The sequence below is a fragment of the Schistocerca serialis genome, chromosome 3, assembly GCF_023864345.2.
Source record: "Schistocerca serialis cubense isolate TAMUIC-IGC-003099 chromosome 3, iqSchSeri2.2, whole genome shotgun sequence".
Classification (NCBI taxonomy): domain Eukaryota; kingdom Metazoa; phylum Arthropoda; class Insecta; order Orthoptera; family Acrididae; genus Schistocerca; species Schistocerca serialis.
The window spans coordinates 220,927,169-220,953,354 of record NC_064640.1 but is presented as its reverse complement, the minus strand read 5'-3'; the positions used below and the strand labels follow the sequence as shown (position 1 = coordinate 220,953,354).

Here is a 26,186-nt window from a genome sequence, read left to right as displayed (position 1 = left end):
CGGTATCAACAAACTGGTCTCCCGTTGGGAGATACGTGATCGTCGCCAGGGTGACCTATTTTGAGATATAAATATTTAGGTATCAAGAATAAAGATGTAAAATGTTAATAACGATTGTTTTATGTGAAAAGCTTTAAGAGTTTTCACATAAAAAATTCGGAGGCGTCCTCGTAACGTGAAGAAGACATTTGAAAGTGCCTGGCATGTAAGTGTGATTTGCAGAGTATCTATGTAAGTGTAGAAAGGCTTTAGTAATATGAAGAATACATTTCAAAGTGCAGTATCAAAGGCTTTAGCAAATTCGAGGTGATCTCTACCTGCGCCGGAGGTAGGCTGGTAGTGCGCGGAACAGGAAAGTGCCCCCCCCCCCCCCCCCCCCCCCCACGTGTCCGGTAGCCGGAACCACGCCTGTATCTCGCCACTGGCGGAAGTTCTTATCCACACCTGCACAGGACGCATGCTGTGTATACCCAGCTCCGCAGCACTGCACCACTTGAATGACGACAAGGGAAAACTGAAGCACTAATTTCAAAAATAAATGTTGGAAGGTGGCAGGATATACGAAGGTCAGATTCGCACCTTACATGAGAGCTTTATACATCGCAATGGGAAGGTGAATATGGCACCTAACTTAATTCGGCAGTAATTAGCAAATTTGCCTAGCAGTATGTAATGTAAAAAGGGATGACATCCAATCGACGGTAATTAACACACCGTTCCTATAATGCATGTTTGAGCGGAAGGTGAAACAAGCAGAGAGACGCGTTTTAGTTTGGAATTCGGAGGGACGATGCGGAGACAAGGCCATGCTACAGGGGCTACCACGGAAAGTCAACGGCCGACCAGGTGACTTAGACGAGGAAAGCGAGTACAATGGCCCATCTGAGGGAGGACAGGAAAGAAAGCCTTTAGAAAACTGCGTTTCGGAATTCCAAATGGATACAAAACAAGACCAGTGACGCATTTTCCATCACGTGTCCAGCGAGTGGTATAGACGTGAGAGAGTCAATGTACGCATTAAGGCGTCTGGAATGGGCAAAAAACGTCTGATTGGCGGAAACGCGCCAGGAAGGAGAAAAGAGCCAAAGTTTCGATGCAATTCGATGGTAGGGACCTTGCGATTGGTAGAGAAAGTTTTCACAAAATAAGAGGAGCACTCCTATTGGTCGAAAGAAGCCGCGACGTGAAGAACGAAATAACCCGGTGGGGGGGGGGGGGGGGAAGGGGGGGGGGAGGGAGACACTTAGGCTATGAGTAAGACAAGACGGAAATTTTCGTGAACTGTTCTCTGAACTGGTGTCAAGTGCAGAACGGAGCACATAACGCTATGTACGACCCAGAGGAGTAGTTTGTGTGAACATTGCGTTCACAGCGGCTGATATTCAGCTAGAAATTGGCTGTAGCATTGTTTAGCTCCCAACTGTAGAGAAACAGACCATCCAATTAGTTAATAGTTCTTGCAAGAACTGAGAGGGCATTATAATAGATACGCTGTTCCAACCATGCAGGTGTATAACGCCACATTCTAAGACTCGGGATGAGTACATGTTCTCTCGCCTAACGAGAAACATAGAGAAAGTTTCTGCTGGAAAATTCAGCAAAGGTGTAATTAGTTTTATAGGAATTTCAGCAGAAGAGAGTGGCCTAGCAGACGGCACCTCATCGCAGCTTAAGGTAAATACCGCGTGCAGAGGCGTAAACTTGTTGGTTCGCCAGCTTGCGTCCACTGTAAACTCGAGCGACCTTGGGTAATCTTCTGCTCAATTTGTCACATAACTAACCATCCACTGTAGACTTGATTGTCATCCTAAAAATAATGCCAAACTTTGAACCGGAATCGGGACGATTTTCGTAGTACTGATCAACATCATACGTAAGTGTAGGAACAATTTTGTAAAGAAACTTCTAGTTGAAGTTCAGTATTGTCATGTTTAGGAAAATTTAACCTTCTGAGAGTTAATATGTAATATTGTTGTGTTTAGGATTATTTCACTTTTTGATGTTGACGAAATGCGTTATCCTGGCAACTGTTTTTTTTTTTTGTTGTCACATTGAAAACTATGTAAAAGCGTGTATTTTTGTGCTAATATTGCGACATTAAACGTGTCATTTCAACTTACACAGTTGTCTTCAATCCTAGAATATGTAAACCACAAATATTGCTCCTTACAATGTCAGATCGAACGTAGACTTGAATCTAGCTTACGAATTCTTTTTCTCCAAGGATAAAGTTTTTCTTTTTTTCAAATCAGATAGCGTCTGTCACATAAATGAGTAAATGAGCAAGCAACAATATTGGTTTCCTTATTTAGGGTGAAACCTTCAGAATCAGCTTCGCCACTTACAGTCTTGTGGTGATAAGTCCGAAGATTGCTTTGATGCTCCTCTCCACGCTAGCCTATCGTGTCCAAGTTTCTTCATCTCTGCATAACTAGTGCAGTCTCCGTCTACTTAGACATCTTTGGTGTGGTCAGACATTCGTGTCAATCTACAGTTTTTACCCCCGTACTTCCCTCCATCAAACTGACTGTTCCCTGCTTCTTCAGAATGTGTCCTATCAACCTATCCCTTCTCTCAGTCGAGGTTTGTTTGGCCCATGGGAGTGAGTCACGGAGATACAACAAAATCCGAACTGACATACAACTGAATGTGGGCAGTAACTCGAGTGAAATCTTAGTTACGAAGTTTCAAGTTCCATTTTAAGTGAGAAATCTGGGATATCGGTGCTATTAGGTTGGTGTGTAAGTTCGTTGGGTTTTTCCAAATTTTAATAAACACAACAAATGCACTTAACAGAGACTTTAAAAAAAACTAAACTCCTCCCGAACAGGACATGAAGGCCCAACGGGACCGACCGGCCGCCGTGTCACCCTCAGCCCAGAGGCGTCATTGGATGCGGATACGGAGGGGCATGTGGTCAGCACACCGCTCTCCCGGCCGTATGTCAGTTTCCGAGACCGGAGCCGCTACTTCTCAATCAAGTAGCTCCTCAGTTTGCCTCACTAGGGCTGAGTGCACCCCGCTTGCCAACAACGCTCGTTAGACCGGATGGTCACCCATCCAAGTGCTAGCCCAGCCCGACAGCGCTTAACTTCGGTGATCTGATGGGAACCGGTGTTACCACTGCGACAAGGCCGTTGGCCTTACAGAGACTTTAGTCATTAGTAATATATTCTCCTTCACTATTCGCAACAGTCTGCCAACGCTAGGGTAACTTTTAGATTCTGCGACTGCAGAAATCACGTGGTTTTGAGGCGAAGAGCTCGACGAGCCAGTTTCGGAGCTCATTTTCATCCGGAAAGGAAGTTCCTTGAAGGTTGTTCGACAGAAAGTAGAAAAGGTGAAAATATTAGAGCGCAAGATCAAGTGAATAAGGTGCGTACGGAATGACTTTGCATTCCAAATCCCGTGCAGTCTATATTGTAAGTCTAGTACGATGTGAACGGGCGTTATCGTGTAATAGCATCACTTCACGCAGCCTTCCTGGTCGTTGTTCTTGGACTGCAAGTCGTCTCAGTTGGCGAAAATAAATGTCGACAGTGATGATTACACCTCGGGGAAGCAATTTTTAGTACACCACACCTTCGCTGTCACACCAGATGCATAACATTATGTTTTGTGGATGAGCGTAGGTCTTGGTACAGGGAGTTGATCCTTTGTTCGGACTCAGGCATTCCTTTCTTTTCCTTACGTTAGCATTAAGACACAATTTCTCGTCACCTTTAACGATACAGGATAGGAATGCTGGGTGTTGTTCATGAGCCAGTTGATGACGTGCAACCAGAGATGCATATATGGCCATCTGCTGATTCTTGTGATGCTGGCTTAGAGTATGCGGCACCTATACATCTGATTTTTGAACCTTCCCCACTGCATGCAAATGTCACACTATGGTGGAATGATCACATGTCACGTTTGTCAGATCTCAAGATCACTGACGTGGATCATTGTGGGTTAGTGCGTTTAAACGATCTTCATCAAACGCCGAAGGTCTTCCTGAACGTAGAGGGTCACCAATGCCAAAACGATCCTCCTTAAAACGAGAAAATCATTTTCTTTGCTGTGCTTTGTCCAGTGGCATTATCCTCAAGCACGGCGCAAATGTTTCTGGGTGCCTCCGCTGCTGTCACCCCTCTACTGAACGTAAACAGAAGAATGTGTCGGAAATGTTCCGATTTCTCTACTTGGCACTCCATTTTCTATCGACCAGAGCTCCACTCGTTATCTCCAAATGAACAAATGTCAGTCTGTCAACTCAAATGCAACAGTGAACTACAAATAAAAAGAATAACAATCGATAAGTAAACCTATAGCAACCGGAACACCAACATGAAAAACCAAAACGCAACGTACTTATGCAACGACCTAATACAATCACTTACTTTGTAGGGAGCACATTGTGCTCATGGGGAAGCGATCTAGATACTTCTAAAACAATAAACTGGTAGCCAAGATCGCAGGAATTCTTTTTATTCCATGATTATCGGTTTCGGCGAAACTAAAGCCGCCATCACCGGATCTAGGGAGGACAGAAAACACTATAAAAGTGGGCTTGGATTCCACTTATATAACATGTATACATATAAATTTAGTTACATACCTTAGGACACATACAGGTTACAACATTAAGGCAAACAATGGTGATATTAGTAGTTGCCTATAACACGCAGGCCTTACAAAATTGTAGTAAGTGGCACATAGGCGTCCAAGAGAGATGACATTATAAATGTTAAGTGTCTCCATCACATACAAGTGCAAGCTAGGTACTACCACAACTCCGGCTCTGTTCTCACACTACAGGCCGCGTCGAGAGATGGCGCTTGCAGAAGAGTCGCCAATGAATGTCACAGCTCGCGTCATAACAGGCTCTGCGTGTGTGGTAACACTGCGTCATTAGGGCTTGTGCATAATACGTGAAATCCAATTCCACTTTTATAGCGTTTTCTGTCCTCCCTTGATCCGATGATGGCGGCTTTAGTTTCGCCGAAACCGGTAATCATGGAATAAAAAGAATTCCTGCGATCTTGGCTACCAGTTTATTGTGTTACAATCACCTACGTATCGCTCCACTAGAGAAACGTTTAAGAGATCATTCTTCCCCGTTCCATACGCTAACGAAACGGGAAGATGATTCTGTAATCCATCATCACTTATCCTATCTCCACATCTAATCTTCATGAGTCTCTGTCTTTTAGAGAACTTTCAAAGTTCGCCAATATCCCGGATTAAATTTCAAACCTCTCCGCAGTGTCTCATAAAGTGGGGACGTATGACACTGTTATTCGAGAAGAGTAAGCTATGTGACGGCACCAGATTTCATCGTTTCCCATCACTTCATCCGTACCGACACAAACCCAACACTGTAATATACAAGCATTCATCATAGTCACACACACGACGCAGATACACTCTTGAGGCTTCATAGCAGGCAATGGCAAAGTCCTTCCACTACGACCTGCTCCCCTACACTCAATCCCGGGGAATGAGACCAAAAAATGATTTGAATGTACGCAGAGAAAATGTGAATGCATAATACTGACTAAGAACTAATAAAGCTAATACTATCATCACTTCTGCTGCTGCCACTAATAATAATAATAATAATAATAATTATAACAATAATGAACCCCGTGGAGTCCCGGGGATAGAATAGACCTCCGGTATGTTCTGCCAGTCGTAAAAGGCGACGAAAAGAACAAAGCACTAATAGGGCTAACCCCCCTTTTAGTGTGATTAGTTGGTCCAGGACAGCACTAATGAAGCCTCGGACAAGCGCTGTCATGGTCGGGGACGACGCTTGAACCCTATGCCCGTCCACAATGGTAACGACACTGCTAGCCACACGGAAAATGATTTAAATCCAAATAGAGGTGTTTTGCAGGATATGCTTCCTGCAACCACTCTAGAAGGAAAACAAAGACAGATGGTCAAATGAAGTTAACAGACACCTCATGTTCTGTTATTACCAAGCAACAAACTTAGGAACCAACACAACTGGATACAGATCACAAGTATACACAACATTTATTACCAGATACCCAGAATTAAAATTTTTAACAGAACAACGACTAGCTGATCAGATCCGTGTAATAATAAAAAATAACAGGATACCCCAGTCAGAATTAGAAAACATCAAACAACAAGTACAACAAATACTGGAACAAAATAATGTGCAATCAGAAGAAGAAAAAAACATCCCAGGGAAAACAAACAAAGAACAACACGCATCAATTAAACAATCAGAGGAAAACGAAATCTTAAGACAGCCACCAGAACAAGCACAAATAGAACACGAAGTGACACACATGTTAGATATAGAAGAAAAATTTCAGCTGACATATATAGAATACAAAGACACAAATACAGACATTAGACCATTCTTGCATAGACCTCCAAATAACCCACAAGTCGAAACAATAACAACTATTAACACAATCATACACAACAAAATAAATAAAAATACAACTGTGGAAGAGTTACAACTACTGGTTTATATAGGAGCACTCACTACACTAACTATACACACTAGGCAGAGATCAAAACCAACCAACACACAGAAGAAACCCACAAAACCAGTATGACAACACAGGCTACAGATCGGGATAGAAAAACTGAGAAAAGACATCGGGCAGCTAACACAATTTATAAGAAATGAAATATCAGACAAAAAACGAGAAAGGTTAGGTAAAATCTCACAACAAGAAGCGATAGAGCAATTAGATGTAAAGAAGCAGAAATTACAAGCATTGGCCAAACGACTTAGAAGATACAAAAATGTGAAAATAGAAGGAAACAAAACCAAACATTCAACACAAACCAAAAGAAATTTTATCAGACAATAGATAACACACACATTAAAAGAGACAATCCACAAAACATAACAGACATGGAACACTTCTGGAGCAACATATGGTCAAACCCGGTACAACATAACAGACATGCACGGTGGATACAAACAGAAACAGACACATACAAATGATACCACAAATGCCTGAAGTGATAATTTTGCAACATGAAGTCACCCGAGCAATTAATTCTATGCACAATTGGAAAGCCCCTGGAAAAGATACAATAGCAAATTTCTGTCTAAAGAAGTTCACCTCAACACATTCACATCTAACTAAATTATTTAACAGTTACATTGCAGACCCATACACAGTCCCTGATACACTTACACAAGGAATAACTCAGCTGAAACCTAAAGATCAAGCAGACACAGCAAACCCAGCAAAATATCGCCCCATAACATGCCTACCAACAATATACTAAATATTAACTTCAGTAATTACACAGAAATTAATGACACATACAACACAGAACAAAATTATAAATGAAGAACAAAAAGGCTCTTGCAAAGGAACACGAGGATGTAAAGAGCAACTGATAATAGATGCCAAGGTGACATGAAGGTAAAACTAAACAAAGGTCGCTACACTACGCATACATTGATTACCAAAAAGCTTTTGATAGTGTACCCCACTCATGGCTACTACAGATATTGGAAATATACAAAGTAGATCCTAAATTGATACAGTTCCTAAACATAGTAATGAAAAATTGGAAAACCACACTTAATATCCAAACAAATTCAAATAATATCACATCACAGCCAATACAGATTAAGTGTGGAATATACCAAGGAGACTCATTAAGTCCTTTCTGGTTCTGCATGCTAAATAATACAAATTATGGATGTAATATTACTGGAACATACCAACACAAAATTACACATTTGCTATACAAGGATGATCTAAAACTACTGGCAGCAACAAATCAACAACTCAACCAAATACTAAAGATAACAGAAGTATTCAGCAATGATATAAATATGGCTTTCACAACAGATAAATGTAAAAAAAAAAAATAGCATAGTCAAGGGAAATCACACTAAACAAGATTACTTATTGGATAACCACAGCGACTGCATAGAAGCGATGGAAAAACATATGCCTGTAAATATCTAGGATAAAGGCAAAAAATAGGAATAGATAATACAAAATTAAAGAAGAACTAAAAGAAAAATATAGACAAAGACTAACAAAAATACTGAAAACAGAATTGACAGCAAGAAACAAGACAAAAGCTATAAATACTTATGCCATTCCAATATTGACCTATTCATTTGGAGTAGTGAAATGGAGTAACACAGAACTAGAAGCACTCAATACACTTACACGAACACAATGCCACAAATATAGAATACATCACATACAAATAGCAACAGAAAGATTCACATTAAGCAGAAAGGAAGGAGGAAGGGGTTTTATCGACATAAAAAACCTACATTATGAACAGGTAGACAATTTAAGAAAATTCTTTATAGAACGAGCAGAAACTAGCAAAATACATAAAGCAATCACTCATATAAATACATCGTCTACACCATTGCAGTTTCATAACCACTTCTACAACCCTTTAGATGACATAACATCAACAATACAAAGAAAGTAAATTGGAAAAAGAAAACACTACATGGCAAGTACCCACATCATCTAACATAGCCACACATCGATCAAGACGCATCCAACACATGGCTAAGAAAAGACAATATATACAGTGAGACGGAAGCATTCATGATTGCAATACAGGATCAAACAATAAACACCAGATATTAAGCAAGCATATTATTAAAGATCCTCATACCACGACAGATAAATGCAGACTTTGCAAACAACAAATAGAAACAGTAGATCATATCACAAGCGGATGTACAATACTAGCAAGTACAGAATACACCAGAAGACATGACAATGTAGCAAAAATAGTACATCAACAACTTGTCATACAACATAAACTAATAAAACAACACGTTCCCACATACAAGTTGTTGTTGTTGTGCTCTTCAGTCCTGAGACTGGTTTGATGCAGCGCTCCATGCTAGTCTATCCTGTGCAAGCTTCTTCATCTCCCAGTACTGACTGCAACCTACATCCTTCTGAATCCGCTTAGTGTATTCATCTCTTGGTCTCCTTCTACGATTTTGACCCTCCACGCTGCCCTCCAATGCTAAATTTGTGATCCCTTGATGCCTCAGAACATGTCCTACCAACTGGTCCCTTCTTCTAGTCAAGTTGTGCCACAAACTCCTCTTCTCCCCAATTCTATTCAGTACCTCCTCATTAGTTGTTTGATCTACCCATCTAATCTTCAGCATTCTTCTGTAGCACCGCATTTCGAAAGCTTCTATTCTCTTCTTGTCCAAACTATTTATCGTCCATGTTTCACTTCCATACATGGCTACACTCCATACAAATACTTTCAGAAACGACTTCCTGACACTTAAATCTTTACTCGATGTTAACAAATTTCTCTTCTTCAAAACGCTTTCCTTGCCATTGCCAGTCTACATTTTATATCCTCTCTACTTCGACCATCATCAGTTATTTTGCTCCCCAAATAGCAAAACTCGTTTACTACTTTAAGTTTCTCATTTCCTAATCTAATTCCCTCAGCATCACCCGACTTAATTCGACTACATTCCATTATCCTCGTTTTGATTTTGCTGATGTTCATGTTATATTCTCCTTTCAAGACACTGTCCATTCCGTTCAACTGCTCTTCTAAGTCCTTTGGTGTCTCTGATAGAATTACAATGTCATCGGCGAACCTCAAAGTTTTTATTTCTTCTCCATGCATATTAATACCTACTTCGAATTTTTCTTTTGTTTCCTTTACTGCTTGCTCAATATACAGATTGAATAACATCAGGGGGAGGCAACAACCCTGTATCACTCCCTTCTCAACCACTGCTTCCCTTTCATGTCCCTCGACTCTTATAACTGCCATCTGGTTTCTGTTCAAATTATAAATAGCCTTTCGCTCCATGTATTTTACCCCTGCCACCTTTAGAATTTGAAAGAGAGAATTCCAGTCAACATTGTCAAAAGCTTTCTCTAAGTCTACAAATGCTAGAAACGTAGGTTTGCATTTCCTTAATTTTTCTTCTAAGATAAGTCGTAGGGTCAGTATTGCCTCACGTGTTCAATTATTTCTACGGAATCCAAACTGATCTTCCCCGAGGTCGGCTTCTACCAGTTTTTCCATTCGTCTGTAAAGAATTCGTGTTAGTATTTTGCAGCTGTGACTTATTAAACTGATAGTTCGGTAATTTTCACATCTGTCAACACCTGCTTTCTTTGGGATTGGAATTATTATATTCTTCTTGAAATCTGAGGGTATTTCGCCTGTCTGATACATCTTTCTCACCAGATGGTAGAGTTTTGTCAGGACTGGCTCTCCCAAGGTAGTCAGTAGTTCTAATGGAATGTTGTCTACTCCTGGGGCCTTGTTTCGACTCAAGTCTTTCAGTGCTCTGTCAAACTCTTCACGCAGTATCGTATCTCCCATTTCATCTTCATCTACATCCTCTTCCATTTCCGTAATATTGTCCTCAAGTACATCGCCCTTGTATAGACCCTCTATATACCCCTTCCACCTTTCTGTTTCCCTTGTTTGCTTAGAACTGGGTTTCCATCTGAGCTCTTGATATTCATACAAGTATGCGCCACAAAATGTACTGGAGAGAGATGAATACAAATTGTACTGGAACAGAACCATTATAACAAATAAAACAACACCACATAACAAACCTGACATCATACTCACCAACAAGAAGAAGAAATTAACACAACTAATCGAAATATCCAAACCCAATACAACAAATGTACAGATGAAAACAGGAGAAAAAATTGAAAAATACATCCAACTGGCTGAGGAAGTGAAGGACATGTGGAATCAGGATAAAGTTGACATTATACCAATTATACTATCAACTACAGGAGTCATACCACACAATATCCACCAGTACATCAACGCAATACAGCTACATCCAAACATATATATACAATTACAGAAATATGTAATTATTGATACATATTCAATTACCCGAAAGTTCCTAATTGCAATGTAACATACACCGTACAGTTAAAAGGAAGTCACGCTTTATCAATGTCCGCGTCACTTTCCATTTTTAACCAGACATAACGTCTGAGAAAGGAAAGAAATAATAATAGTAACAATAATGAAACTAATGATATTGATACCAGCAGGTACAAAAATATTCAGAGGTGTACAAAAGTATTTTCTGATGTATCGAGTTCTTAGGGAGGGAAAATTAGACAGACTGCACCAGCTAAGATCACTAGGAAATGAGGAAGTTCTGGTTGGGAAAGAAGGATGTAATGGGGTGACCAATTCGTACAATGACAAAGGCAGGCATTTTTGTTGTTTCCGTAGATACAGGGTAACAGTTATTGAACTATATGAAACAAAATCGTCATACCTCCTGAACGGTTTGCGTTAGGACGTTCAACGTGCACGCTTGTCCACGTGGCATGATGGGAATTAGAATGCGCATTATGGTTTGGCTTAGCGACGACACTCACTTTCATTTGAATCGGTTCGTCAGTAAGCAAAATTGGCGCATTTGGGGGACTGAGAATCCGTATTTCTCGTTCTATAAGTCTCTTCACCGTCAACGGATGAGTGAGCGCCGTGCAGTGTCCAGTTACGGAACAATCGGTGCGATATTCCTTGATGGCATGGTGACTACCAAACAGTACGTAGGGTTTTGGAAGATGATTCTATCCCCCTTATCCAGAGTGACCCTTATTTCAGCAAGATGTGATTCATGCAATACTGAGTTCGATCCAATCGAAGCAGGAGAGTGTTTGATGTCCTGGACGATCACTTTGGGGACCGCACTCTGTCTCTGGGGTACCCATAGGCCACTATCATGGAACTCGGTTGGCCGCCATATTCTCCGGATATAAACACATGCGACTTCTTTTTGTGGGGCTATATTAAAGACAAGGTGTACCGTAATAATTCCAAAATCATTTCTGAGCTGAAAACAGCCATTCAGGAGTTCATCGACAGCATCGATGTTCAGATACTTCTGCGGGTCATGCAGAACTACGCTATTCGTCTGCGCCACATCATCGCCAATGGTGGCAGGCATATCGAACATGTCATAGCCTAAAGCCGAATATCTGTAGTGGCGTTTCTATGTTGAATAAAGTGTGTGCACTACGTAGTTTGTAACTAATTCAGTTTTTCATATAGTTCAATAATTGTCATTCTTTATGACATTAACTGCCTTTTCAAGCTGGAGATGTTTTCCTGTTCACTAATGAGGAAAGGTATTTCAGAATCTGGATGTTGCTACTAAAAAGGACTTCGAAAAATCTGCTGAGTGATGGAGTGGAACGGAAAATATTTTGCTCTAATGGGAACGAGTGTTTTTGCCATGTTGTTCAGATAAAAGGGATAAATTCGATGACATATATGACGGATAAGGCAGTAGAGAAGACAGAGTGAATGGTAGTCTGCATGTAGCTAGGATAGATGTGCAGAAGATAGTGAAATATGATGGACTCGAACGTCACTGTTATAAACACATCAAAAAAAGTTTTGGATCGCCCCGGTTCCAGAACTCCTGAAGATAGACGTTGACAGTGAATGTTTTATCACAGACACAGTCCCTTTGACTGTTCAGAGATATCACTAAACCCGCCAAAAAATGTAAACAACCATGCATGAGCAGCGCCTATTAGACGGAGGGTGGCCGACAGCCGATCAGTCCCAGTCATTCCACAAGGAAGGAGGTGCATGGCTCGTGTTGTCTGTATTTCAACCATGCCTAGACGGTCATTACCGTGGTTGGATCGCGTCCGTATTGTTACTTTGAGCCAGGAAGGTCTCTCAACAAGGGAAGTGTCCAGGCGTCTCTTAGTGAGAGACAGGAACTGTCGATGACATGCCTCGCTCAGGCCACCCAAGGGCTACTAATGCAGTGGATGACCGCTACTTACGGATTATGGCTCGGAGGAACCCTGACAGCAACGCTACCATGTTGAATAATGCTTTTCGTGCAGCCACAGGACATCGTGTGACGACTCAAACTGTGCGCAATAGGCTGCATGTCAGGCAACTTCACTCCCGACGTCCATGGTGAGGTCCATCTTTTGCAACCACGACAAAATGCAGCGCGGTACAGATGGGCCCAACAACATACCGAATGGACTGCTCAGGATTGACATCACGTTATCTTCACCGATGTGCGTCACATATGCCTTCAACCAGACTATCATCGGAGACGTGTTTGGAGGCAACCCGGTCAGGCTGATAGCCTTAGGCACACTGTCGAGCGAGTGCAGCAAGGTGGAGGTTCCCTGACATTTTGGGGTGGAATTATGTGGGACCGACGTAAGCCGCCGGTGGCCATGGAAGGCACCGTAACGGCTGTGCGATTCGTGAATGCCATCCTCCGACAGATAGTGCAACCATATCGGCAGCATATTGGCGAGACATTCGTCTTCATGGACGCCAATTCGCGACCCCATCGTGCACGTCTTGTGAACAACTTCCTTCATGACAACGACATCGCTCGACTAGAGTGGCCAGCATGTTCTCTTGATATGAACCCTATCGAACATGAGTGGGACAGATTGAAAAGGGCTGTTTATGAACGACGTGACCCACCAACCCCTCTGAGGGATTTACACCGAATCGCTGTTGAGGATGCTGGCCGGAGCGGCCGAGCGATTCTAGGCGATGTGTGTGATGTCCTTAGGTTAGTTAGGTTTAAGTAGTTCTAAGTTCTAGGAGACTGATGACCTCAGAAATTAAGTCCCATAGTGCTCAGAGCCATTTGAACCAAATTTGAACGGTTTTCGAAAATTACTGTTTCATTCAATGTTCATGGCTTAATGTCATAGCGGATTCGCTTGTATCGCGATTCCCTAGCGCTGCGTCGACGACGGCAATGGGTGTTCGTACGAACTAACGCGCCGGGAAGAGGCAGTCTACCTCCGGGACTGTGTGATAGAAGAGGCGATTGAAACTAGGGTCCAAGAAGGTCTAATTAACTAAGATGGGGGCCTACAACTGGATAATTCCACTGAATCAAGAAGAAGCAAAGTGTTCCCGTACAGTAAGGTCCGCACCCGGCGGCGATAGTGCAGAGTCTGGAGACCGCAGTTTGCAGTCGGGCGTCGCTATCCCGACAACCGCCATGGTTCACCGCAGCATCTGCGCGTATAGCCACAGGATCGGAATGATGGAGGGGGTAACGGCCAACGTACACAGTGTCCCTGGACGAATAGTCAGTATTCAGGGATATGAGAGGAACGATCATTTGATCAAAAATCTCATTATGGACATATGCCCTATTTCGAATGGGTTTCAATATAGAACACACATAATGTGCATGGCTATTTATTTTCTGTATGATTCAGTCCATTATCATTGTTTACAACGTACCACAGTAGTATGGAGAAAGTTGGGAAGAACAATTTGATACTGGGTACTTGTTGTCCATTAAGTTGGAAAACACCCTCAAATTGCCCTACAAGAACTGCCTAAGCTACAACGTATGCACGTCGGGCGAGATGTTCAGTATTCTCTCGCTCTCTTCGCGAACACGGTTAGTTCTCGTGAAAAACTGAACGGGACCGTTTTTGTAGAAAATTTAATGTAGTTTGATTTTGTATTGCGACACGTTTTCAATAGAGGTCACCGTTTTAGAGTTATTCAAGAAAAACTTAGAAACCTGACATAAAATGTGTTCTGTCTCGGAAACAATTCGGAATAGGGCGTATGTCCACACGAAGTTTTTTGCTTCATATTAGCATTTCTGTCATATCCATGAACATCGACTTCTTCTTCCGGGACACCCTGTATAGGACGTCCACCCGAGCAGAGCAGCAGTCATTCAGAGCCACCGGAAGATGCCAACGAGCCCCTTCCCCGAAATACTAAGAAGAAGATACGACGTGACCCACGCAGACACCACGGAATTGGTTCAAATGGGTCTGAGCACTATGGGACTTAACATCTGAGGTCATCAGTCCCCTAGAACTTAGAACTACTTAAACGTAACTAACCTAAGGACATCACACACATCCATGCCTGAGGCAGGATTCGAACCTGCGACCGTGGCAGCAGCGGGTTTCCGGACTGAAGCGCCTAGAACCGCCCGGCCACCGCTGCTGGCTACCATGGAATTCTAGAAGGTATGAAGATGCCGAGAAAACATCAGATCTTAGAATAGAATGTACATTGCACTTCACTACGAGGGATACTAATTACCATCTTGAAAGCATTTCTGCAGTCTTGTTACACAATGCAGTCTCCGCGTCACATCACTGAAACACACCGCTCGATGAGCTGATTATTGAAGTGAAGATAGACTGTATCCCTTTAATCTAGCCACATGCTACGAAACCGTGGTCCGGGGATTTCAATGTGTGTCATTACTGCAGACATGTATCTAGAAACATACAAAAAACTAATTACCTAACTTTATTTTTCGAAGGATAATATAAATTTTATGACCATCCTCGGCATTATAAGGCGGTTATGAAGTTTACGTCCCAGGCTGAGGGCCTCCCTTGGTATTTGTCAGGATTGTTGCGGGCATTTGGTCCTTAAAGTACAGAGATACGCGGATTACGAGTTATTATCCATCACTACTTTATTTTTGTAAGGACATTTGCAAAAACGTGATCACCACGCCGACCTATCGCAACTGTGTGTGACATACTACCACGAACAAACACGGATTTGCCAGGACTCCACTGTGAGCCGATAAAGACATAAATTCCGTGTCGAAACCACTCGTACTCGCATGTTGCAGTCGCGTCCAAGTCTGTGACCCTTACATCACATCCCCCAAAGAATATGAGCTACCTAATGTGGCTCTAGACGATCGCCTGGGAGTCATCAATCTGCTTCGGCAGTTGTGGCATCAGAAGGCCTTGCAACGCTTATCTCATTTGCAGACACACTAACGATTGGTACTGACGAGTGGGCTTTTAAAGCCACAACTTGGTACGTGACGTATACTGTAGACACAAGACAAATTAATGTAAGTAAGAAGAACACAATACTGACAATTAAGTATAGATTAACATTACATGAAGATTCAAAAGATTTAATTCTATTTACCGCTCGAATGAAATGTAGCTCATCGTTAGTAGTCATTATACATCTTTGATATCCATCATTAATTTATTATCCTCGGGAAAACTGAACATGGAACGGGTTGCGTATGTTAGTATGAATGGTTCGTTGTAGTAAACTGGTAATATTCTCGTTAATAGGAGCTTTTCAGGTGCATGAAAAATAGTTGGTAATACATAAGGCATATCAAATAGATCACATGATAAATCGCAGATGGTGGCATTTAAAATTAATCCACTACCATTTAATTTGAGCGGGATTCCGTCGTACCAGAAATTGTACATCGAAATGTAACATCGAAAGTCGAATTGAAAGAGGAAATTATACCTTCAGAACATCGTTTAAGAAATGGCTGATACAGATGCATTAACTTCCTTGGGAAATCATCTCTCGGAGGATTAGTCACAAACAATTCTTTGTCACAGCTGTACATTCTACTATCTAAAAATACTCCGATTCTTTGCAAATTAACTCATAACTACGTTTACGAAAATACAGATCATGCTCATTTAGGGATAAAAAATACCTTCGATCCTTACTGATCAGTAAATAATCCTTTAGCTGATATATGACAGCCGCTGTGGCCGAGCGGTTCTAGGCGCTTCAGTCCGGGACCGCGCGACCGCTACGGTCGCAGGTTCGAATCCTGCCCCAGGCATGGATATGTGTGATGTCCTTAGGTTAGTTAGGTTTAAGTAGTTCTAAGTTCTAGGGGACTGATAACCTCAGATGTTAAGTCCCATAGTGCTCAGAGCCATTTGAACCAAGCTTATACATGATTTGATGACCTGCTTGTTGCCACATGACAGGTGTGCTGTAGTTAACTTGTAGTAAGAATATAAATTATAAGAATTAGCACGATAAACCATAGTAGATGTTGCATCAAACTTACGTTCAATTAATAGTAATATGTGTAAGAATTGCTCTGGATGCAATAGTACTCTTCTTAAGCAATCATTTGAATTACTCTCTAGAGTTGTTCTTAATTTAAGAGCATCAATTCTAGCATTCGATAGACTGTCAGTAATTCTTAAAAGCAGAGCGTTTAAATTTAAGTAAGCACTCACAGCATTTAATCCATCAAACAGCTCGCAGAAGATTGCATTCATATCACCACGAATCGTGTAGAAACAGGTAATAAACTGCTTTACAATTTGTTCTATAAAAACCGAGTGATTAGTAATGGTTCTGTGCATATTTCTTAATACAGTTATTTCATTAGACACGTTAATTGAATTAGTACTAGACTGTTGTTCACGGGCTAAATTTTTCTCTTTAACTTCAAATAGATTTCGACTTAGAGTTCCAAATGCACTAAGGACACTTCCTGCAAACTCAAAATAGGCAAGGTTTTGTGTGGCAAATGGTTTAAGAAACAGTTAACATCTTTTTCGTAATTAGCAAATGTGGACTCTACCTGCGTTTTAGCGGTAATCCAACTGTTGTACCAAGACGTTCCCATTTCCAAAACTGTGTCATTATCTTTGATTGAACGAAACAAATCAATTTGCTTCTTAACGGTACTGAACTGTTGTTGAATCTCTCTCTAATTCTATTTAAGTATAAGCTTAGCACTGTTTGTTGAAACTGCCGTGTCTAGTCGCGGTTCAAACAAAACACCTGTTGTCTGTATTACTATTACTATATCATTAACGGAACACATTGTCGTAGTGTAAATTAGAATTACGGTAAACATTGTTAATTAGTTTTAAATATTAGTGTTTAACAATGAATATAATACAAATGAGTCTCTTGTGGTAACCTGTGGAATAAGATTTAGTTAGACTTGCGCACTTTAATTAATAGCAGCGATCTATATTTGCACAACGCATTCACATATGCACATGACAGAAATAAACACCCGTTTTACGCTCACTCAATCCATACGCTGCCAAGAAGATTTGTAGGGGTGTCTGGGACTGGATCGCTCGGTGTATGGCGACGCCTCGGCCTCGAAATCTGGACTGCGACTTCGCGCTGCTCATGTCCTGGATTTAGAAACAGCTGGTCGACCCCTCGGTTGGCTCTCGAAGTCGTGTCACGATGCTACAGGAAGTCTACCCAGAAACGGCTTTACACGACTGACATGGACGACAATCGAACGAAAAGGCAGTTGGAGCTTAAGAGTGACTGGCTACAGCACCTCCAAGATCGGATACGGTCCTTTCTTAAACTTCTTGACCTGACTCTTCTTTAACACTACGTTGCTCAGCTAGACAAGATCTCCAACTCGAGCGATACTGAGGCGCAACTGCTTGGCGATCGTGTTGTTTCGCTTGCTGCAGAAAAGATTGATGATTCCGCCGTTTGACTCCCTTCCATGCCTCCTTTAGCTTGCGAGATAATTCATTTACGTGTTCATTGCTGATTCCGGCGGTCGATCGTGCAAGGTCCAAGGGTGAATGCATCTCCCTCCCAAATACAATTTCATATAGACTTAGGCCAGTTGACGTGTGCATTTTTGCATTGTAAGGGCTCACGACGTACGAATGACACACATCCCAATGTTTCATGTTTGCTGCTTACATAGTGGCTAAGCATCTTAATGATTGTTCTGTGAACTCGCTCAACACATCCATTCCCTTCGGGGTGTGCTGGTCTAGTTTGTAGTTGCGTTATTTGCATTAGCCTACACGTCTGTTTAAGCAATTGACTCATGAATTTTGGTCCTTGGTTATGATTATGCTTAATGCTGATCCAAACTTTAGAGTCAACTCCTTTAGAAAAACCCTAGCGACAGTCCCAACACTCTTATCAGATATTGGTATCATGAGAAAATATCTGGAGAAATGATCTAACATGGTCAATATGTATCTATTCCCGTCTTTAGTCTTGGGCAAAGGTCCAATGGCATCAAGTCCTATTGCTTCGAATGGTTCACTAGTCTCTGCCAGTTCTTGTAATGGTGCCTTAGGTTTCCCCAAATTATTCCGTCTGTTGCAGGAATCACATTGTGAAAGAAGCTCAAAAACGTCAGCTTTACGAGTCGGCCACCAATATACCACAGTTTTTTTAATGTTTGTTATTGTTTTACTGCAGTGTCCAGATAATCAAGAATCATATTGTTCCAATATAATTTGCTCTCTCATGCTTTCCAGATTAACTAGGCGGTATCCTTTACTAGTGATCTAGTACACCAATCCGTCTAGTTCGACAAAATATTGATCGTCTTTCCATATTTTGCATTGTGGACTTTCCTCCTGAGCTGATTTTAACTCTTCCTCTCGGCTTATTGTAACACAAACACGCAACTTTCGGCTCATCGCGCCAGCATTCGCATTCGGTTTTTCAGGTCGATCAATAACTTTAAACTGAAACTCAATCAGTCTCACATTCCATCTTTTTAGTCTCGAACATATAGCTACACCTAATGGCAAAAAAATAATAGTTACTTTCGTACAACATAAGCGATCGAGGACGGTGCACTCTACTCGAGACTTCACTTTCTACTTTTACCGAAAACACATTTCGTCTGAGGCACAACGCAGGAGGGCGGTTGACTGACACTGATAGTTTGATATCTCGGTAGGAAGTGTGTCTATCACTGTCTCCCTGACTGGTATTTATATAGCGGCGCAGCGGACAGCCAAACCGAACATCTACTACCAACCATCCTAGGCACAGGTAGCAGTATCTACATGACCCCTTCATCGGGCATGTCTTCTTAATTTAATTCTAATTAGAGCTTTCCATTACAAATACAATGATGCTTAATCTACCATGAGTAAGGTAAGACTCCATTCCAAATCCTAATTTGGGTTTTAGTAAGTAACTTCAAAACTAATTGAGGTAGCTTACTGGTGTCACATAGTTAATGATTTATATGAAACTGAGGCTACATAAGAATTTTCAGCTGTTTTAAGTCTAATATTTAGCGGCTTCTATTTTACGTAAAACGGTCCATTTTAACGAAAATATTGCTGTGATCAAGTTGAGACTTATAACTTTTAATTTTCACGTACATTTGCATATTCTGAACAATTTTTACTTTGTGGTTTTATTATTCAGCACTACATACTTTCTTCTTAAGCTCATATACTTTGCTTAATATTTTCATTTGATCATTCTGGGACTTTGCAATGTAACATCTTAAGCGTATGATGAAGTTTGGAAAGTTATTTTAATCTTTAATTTCACTCTTAAATTATGGTGAAGTCCTTTGTATGTTAAGCACAGGCGCATTATGATGAAGTGGTGCTGATAGCAGCAAACTGGGGTAAGCCCCAGCACACTGGCTCGTCTCTGTACCTCTTACAATGATTCACTCATCACAACCTATTTATTTTTGTGAAAACACTTATTTTTGAAAATAAAAATATTCTTGCTCTATTTTCCTTCTATAATTTAAATAATAAATTGATGAGTTATCACAAAGAATTTTTCATTTTAAAATTTAGTTTTCGGAAAACTATTATTAACTTTTTCAAAATGATTATTGACATCAGGCTGCTTCACAAATACGTGACATTACTCTAGCTCACTTCTACTAGTTACTTCATTATTAAGCTTCAATTACGAACTTTGTAATTTTTTATAAACTATAGCTAACATTCTATGAAAGACAACATAGGTTTTTAAAATAGTCACATTTTGAGATAGTTTGCAATTTACTTCATTAAGATAGATGTTGCTTTACTTAGAAAATCAAGTAACCTTTGTAATTTCTATCTTCATTTGGCTCAATTATCGTTCAGATTAGTATGCTAAAGGAGTTATTTGTTCGGCAGACACTTGGCTTTGTAACACACATAAGCAAAAATCTGTTTTCATTATAACATACGAATATTCTACAGTCTACTTTTCTTAACACTTCGTTTATCTGTTTTCTTGTCAATATGTGTCAATATTTATCTGTTAATTGATCATCTGCCTTAAGCAAGATAGCGTTTCTCAACACTTTTCACGAGGCGTGAAGGAATTAGACACTAGTTTTCCATTTTATTTTATATATCAGCCTACAGACTTCATTACTTCTATTTCTCTCTATTTTAACTTATCCATACATTTCACTTTCCTACATATATCAACGCTTCTTCCTCCCTTTTATCTTCGTCATCCTATTGACCTCATTAGTTACACATATTTTTGGTGTGATCCTCCTTTAATTCACACACACACACACACACACACACACACACACAGATATAAACATCATGAACAGAAGTTGCTTTTAAACATATACTTCGTTAGGTAGCAACATGTAGGTAAACAAACCAAAGAGGAGGAAACACACAATGAAGTTACAATATTTACGTTGTTCCAAGCACAGTGTTCGAACGAATAGTTACATCTAATGGCAAAAGAATAATAGTGTACCACAAAAAGAAGGAGAAACATAGTGAACAGTGTGAAAAAGTTTGGAATACTAACTTTCACTTGTGTTTCGGAAATAAAGTGGTAGTGGACCTCGAGACCAGATGAAAGGAAACGCAGATTACAGCAGACTGTAATTAATTATTTATTTACATAAAAAACGCGACGTGAACTGTCTGATAATCTACAAATAACAAAACAGCATCGTTACAGTTCCCACTGAAGACGCCTTAGAGCAAGAAAAAGGCGAAAGGCTTTTGGGAAAAATAAATAAAGTTGCAGCAAGGAAAGGCGGTTTTATTTACAAAACAAGTATTTCTGTGCTTGCTGCAGAGGATGGTCACGCAAACAAACTTGTTATTTCAGTATTATGTAAATAATACTAGATGCGTATAGACATTTTTTTCTGTTTTGTTATTACATTTCCTCGCAATGACTGCAGGTTGGTAGTGGATAAATCCGCTTTACAGGCCAAGTGTTACATGTTTTACGAAGTTACATAACATAAAACAACTAAGGCGACAATTTAGTTTCTGAAAACTAGTCTCAGATAACAATTTGATGTATTTTCAATTCAAAAGACGCTTTAGATGACAGTTGAATATATATGTACCTGCTGATGTCGGCGCATAATGTGAGCTGCTGATTTTGAAAAAAAGTTATGTTCGCGATGGGAATGAAAAGCTGTTTACGATAATGCGATCACAGACAAAGACAGCGGGTATATACTATTGAATTGGATGTGGCGTTAAGGGGTAGAGGGGAGAGAGGGAGGTGAGGTAGAATGAGGAAGAAACGATCGGATACGTTAAGATATGGCTGGGACAAGTCTAGATAAGATTTTCACATTGAATACCGCCTTGAAACCGTCAAGGAAGTATTCAAAAACCTCGCCACACGACTATACAGGAACTCGAGACACTCGAACAATTCTTTCATCCTTACTCTGAAAAACTATGATCACAACCATAGGTGGAAGCATAAGCGACCAAAGACACTGCTAGCTAGGGCATAAAGACCTATGGCGAGCTAACATACACTCACAAACGACAACATTGGCAAGCCCCTGTCAATTAGCAACATTGGCTGGAAATGCGAGCTACTATCAAAGCCGACCAACAGGCTACAGTACGGAAGCCTACAAGCTCGCACACTAACGCACAAACAAACATCCAACACTACCCTGCACTGTGAATCCCATATATGACTTATCGGACACTAAACGATGATGAACCATCTGTTACAGGTATGCTGATGCTGACCGCGAAGCCAACATTGGTACCCAGCTGCAGCCGACGAGTAACACCGCTGCATAACGTCAGAGGTATCCGCTTGCATAATACCCACTACTAACAAAGCCTACCCTTGTATGACCTACCGCAGGCAGCAAGAAAATCGCTACTGCTCTTACAACCCGACCCAGCTATCGCAAAGGTATTTTCTCCCTCGGCTCTTACCTTGCCTCTTTTTTTCCTCTGCCCTTCAAACCGCTACCCTTCTTTCACCTTTCGACCCAATCTATCTCCAGATCTGCGCGTATTAATGGTTAAACATAAACAGACATACGCAAACATCGCAGTGCCCACATCCCGCGAGACCTCACTTAGTGGAATCTAACCAATATGTAGAGATGGCAGTAGATCTTTTGTGTTGGCCATCATGACAGTGTGGGCGCGGAGGGGCTCCAACCTATATAAAAGATATGACGTGTGTATGTCGAGGCGGATTTCAATGTTGAGAAGTGGGAGTTGGTTGTGGTGGACAAGATAAGAGATGCCAGAATGAGATTTTCACTCTGCAGCTGAGTGGTACTGGCGGAAGTAAAGCTATGAGGACGGGGCGTGAGTCGTGCTTGGGTAGCTCAGTTGGTAGAGCACTTGCCCACGAAAGGCAAAGGTACCGAGTTCGAGTCTCGCTCCGGCACACAGTTTTAATCTGCCAGGAAGTTTCAAGATAAGAGATGCATGGAAGGTGGAAGGTTGGTTTAACGGAGATGAAAAGTACGTTGATTGGGGGTGATAGGATGAAAGGTGCTTGAAAACTGAGTTTCCGGTTTCTTAGCGAATTCGAAGGTGCTATAGGAAGAGTAAAAGGTGTGAAAAATGGAATAATTTGCAGAGCATGTGGATTGGGAAAGTCAGTAGACTTTGACAGGTGAGGTGGAATGTATGTGTCTCTAGGATATGTAAAAAATTGTAGAGAAAGAAATCGACGCACCGACGGTTTCCATGCCAATGTAATATCACGTATAGTCACCAGTAGAAGAGAACACGTATTAAAATCGCACCAACGCGCACGACTCTTCTGCTACAGTCCAGTCGCCTTAGCGAGAACTGGTATCTGGGTCGGCAAATCCGTGAAGTTTGAGAAGAAACGTTCCGCCTGTGAGAGCTGCAACGTCTGCTGTACGTTAAGCCTGCGAAGATTGCGGACATAACCCTGCCGCAGAGGAAATAAATTTTCTCGCCGGCACGAAGTGTGGCGTGCGCCGCTCAGAGCAGAGCCGCATTCATGACTGGGAATACTTGGCTCACCGCCTCCGGGAAGGAGGCAACTCATTACTACGCGGCTGCGCGCTTTCTCACGGCCTCCCCCAAAATTAATGCTACAGAAATGACGCGCTGAGCCTTAAATTCCCCGAGCACTTAGCTCCCTCCGCGCCCCGGGTGACAGTTCTGAAAAGCTTGACACCCACCGTCTAGATAGGTCAACCTACTTTGGACTGGAATTTTGAAGTTTTGGGGAAGATTCTACAGTCTGGTTTGTGCATATTGCGTTACATATATTATAACGTTACATCTCGTGCTCGGTGTTCTCGCTGGAGATTGAAAAGTAAAAGACGGCTTTGTGTGATGGCGTTCTACAACAAATGACTAAATAAACAAAAAAAGTGAATGAGAAGGCAGAGAGAGGAGAATAACAATATACAGCTGTTGTTTCTTGCTATGAAAGCAACAAGAGCTCCATCACAGATTTATACGAAGTCAAAATCTAGTTTACAAACAAAAGCTGAACGAAGCCAACGTCTGCATGACTACTCTGCAATTCACACTTAAGTGCCTGGCGGAGGATTCTTCGAACCGCCTTCAGACTATTTCTCTATCATTCCACTCTCTAACAGCGATTGGGAAAATTTAACACTTAGATCCTTCTGAACGAGCTCTGATTTCTCTTATTTTGTTATGATGATCATTTCTCCCTACCTAGATCGGTGGCAATAAAATATTTTCACATTCAGAGGAAAAAGTTAATGACTAAAATTTCTTGAAAAGGTGTCGCCGCAACGAAAAATGTCTTTGTTTTAACGACTGCCATCGCAATTCACTTCTCATATCCGTGACACTGTCTCCCTTATTTTGCCATAATACAATAATAATGAGCTTAAGGAGAGCAACGCGGAACGTCTTCAATGAATTCGAAAGTAAAATTTTGTCAAGTGATCTGATTAGTAATTCTAACAAGTTTTGGTCATACATCTAGTCAGCAAGCGGATCGAAATCACCATTTCGGTCGCTCATTGAAAATACCGATACAGTAACGGAAGATGACGGAGAGAACTTCAAAATACTGAATTCGATTTTCAATAATTTTCTCACAGCGGAAGTTGGTAATATGGTTCCTCCTTTCAACCACCGTGCGAACGCTGAGATGCCAGGTGTTCAGATTAGTGATCGCGGAATAGAAAATCAAATAAAATCGCTCAATAGTGAGAAGGCATCCGGACCATATAAGGTACCTGTCTCATTCTACAGAGATTATACGAGAGTACTTGCTGCTCTTCTACCAATAGTTTATTGTAGGTCGCTTGAGCACCGAAAGGCGTCAAGTAATTGGAAAAAGTGCATGTGATTCCTGCTTCAGGAAACGTCGAATAGATGCCTATGATTATAGTCGTATATCGCTGACGTTGGTCTGTTGCATAACTGTGGCATTGTATGTCGACCTACTACAAGATACATTTTGGAATCCAAAGAAGGCAACCCCGTGTCGTCACAAGGCCCGCCCTCCGTGCCGGTGAAGTCATTACCTTTAGTCAGTGACGTCAGCAGCCTTCTGAATTACATCATCATCACATAACAAGTGACGCCCCTTTCTCCCTCTCCTCCCTCTCTCCAGCTAATCTCAACAAAGTATTAAAATGAGGCAGCCAATGAAATGTAGCTGTGAAGTTGCGCAAGCTTCTTCTGAACTGGGGCCAGGTTAGAAGATACTCTCCGACAAAATTTTGAAACCTTCAGTTCAACAGGCCCCAAGGTGAAAGATATTTGCGTAAAGTAGCGGTATGTTCAAAGATATTTGCCTCTTAACTGCGTACACACACACACACACATACACACACACACACACACACACACACACACACACACACACACACTCACTCACTCACCCTGCATAACGTTCCACTATTGTAAATACTGTACTGTCTTCTCATTAAATTTTATCTTACATGTGTGACAAAACATTTACTATCTCTCACTCTCCCTCTTTCTACCCCTGCCTCGTCAATAATTTCGTCTCACATATGTGCGTCATTTCCGCATCTGCATCATAATCATCGTTTCTATGATTTATACACCATAGTCAATTTCATATGTCTTTCTTTCCACCCCTGCCTCTTCATTAAATTTCATTTCATATTATTTCCACATCTGTCTCATCACCATCATTATAATACATTGCAGGGAGAATGAAATGAAAAACAAAAAATAACATACGTACAAACGTATATAAATTACATACAATAAAACACAGTGAACTTTGAGTTGCTGTCACATCCAGTGGAAACATACGAATTTAATCATCGTCTTCCGCACTTTTCAGAATGTCATCTATTGCAAGTAATAGACTGTCACACTTTACGTAAAATACTTGATACTTCTCCGTTAGACAGTCAAATTTTCACTGCTGCT

General features: G+C 41.1%; 1 pseudogene; it reads right to left on the bottom strand.

Annotated features, from left to right (window-relative positions):
- Window positions 1-3,024: 3,024 nt before the first annotated feature.
- Window positions 3,025-3,142, bottom strand: LOC126471831 (5S ribosomal RNA; annotated as a pseudogene).
- Window positions 3,143-26,186: the final 23,044 nt, after the last annotated feature.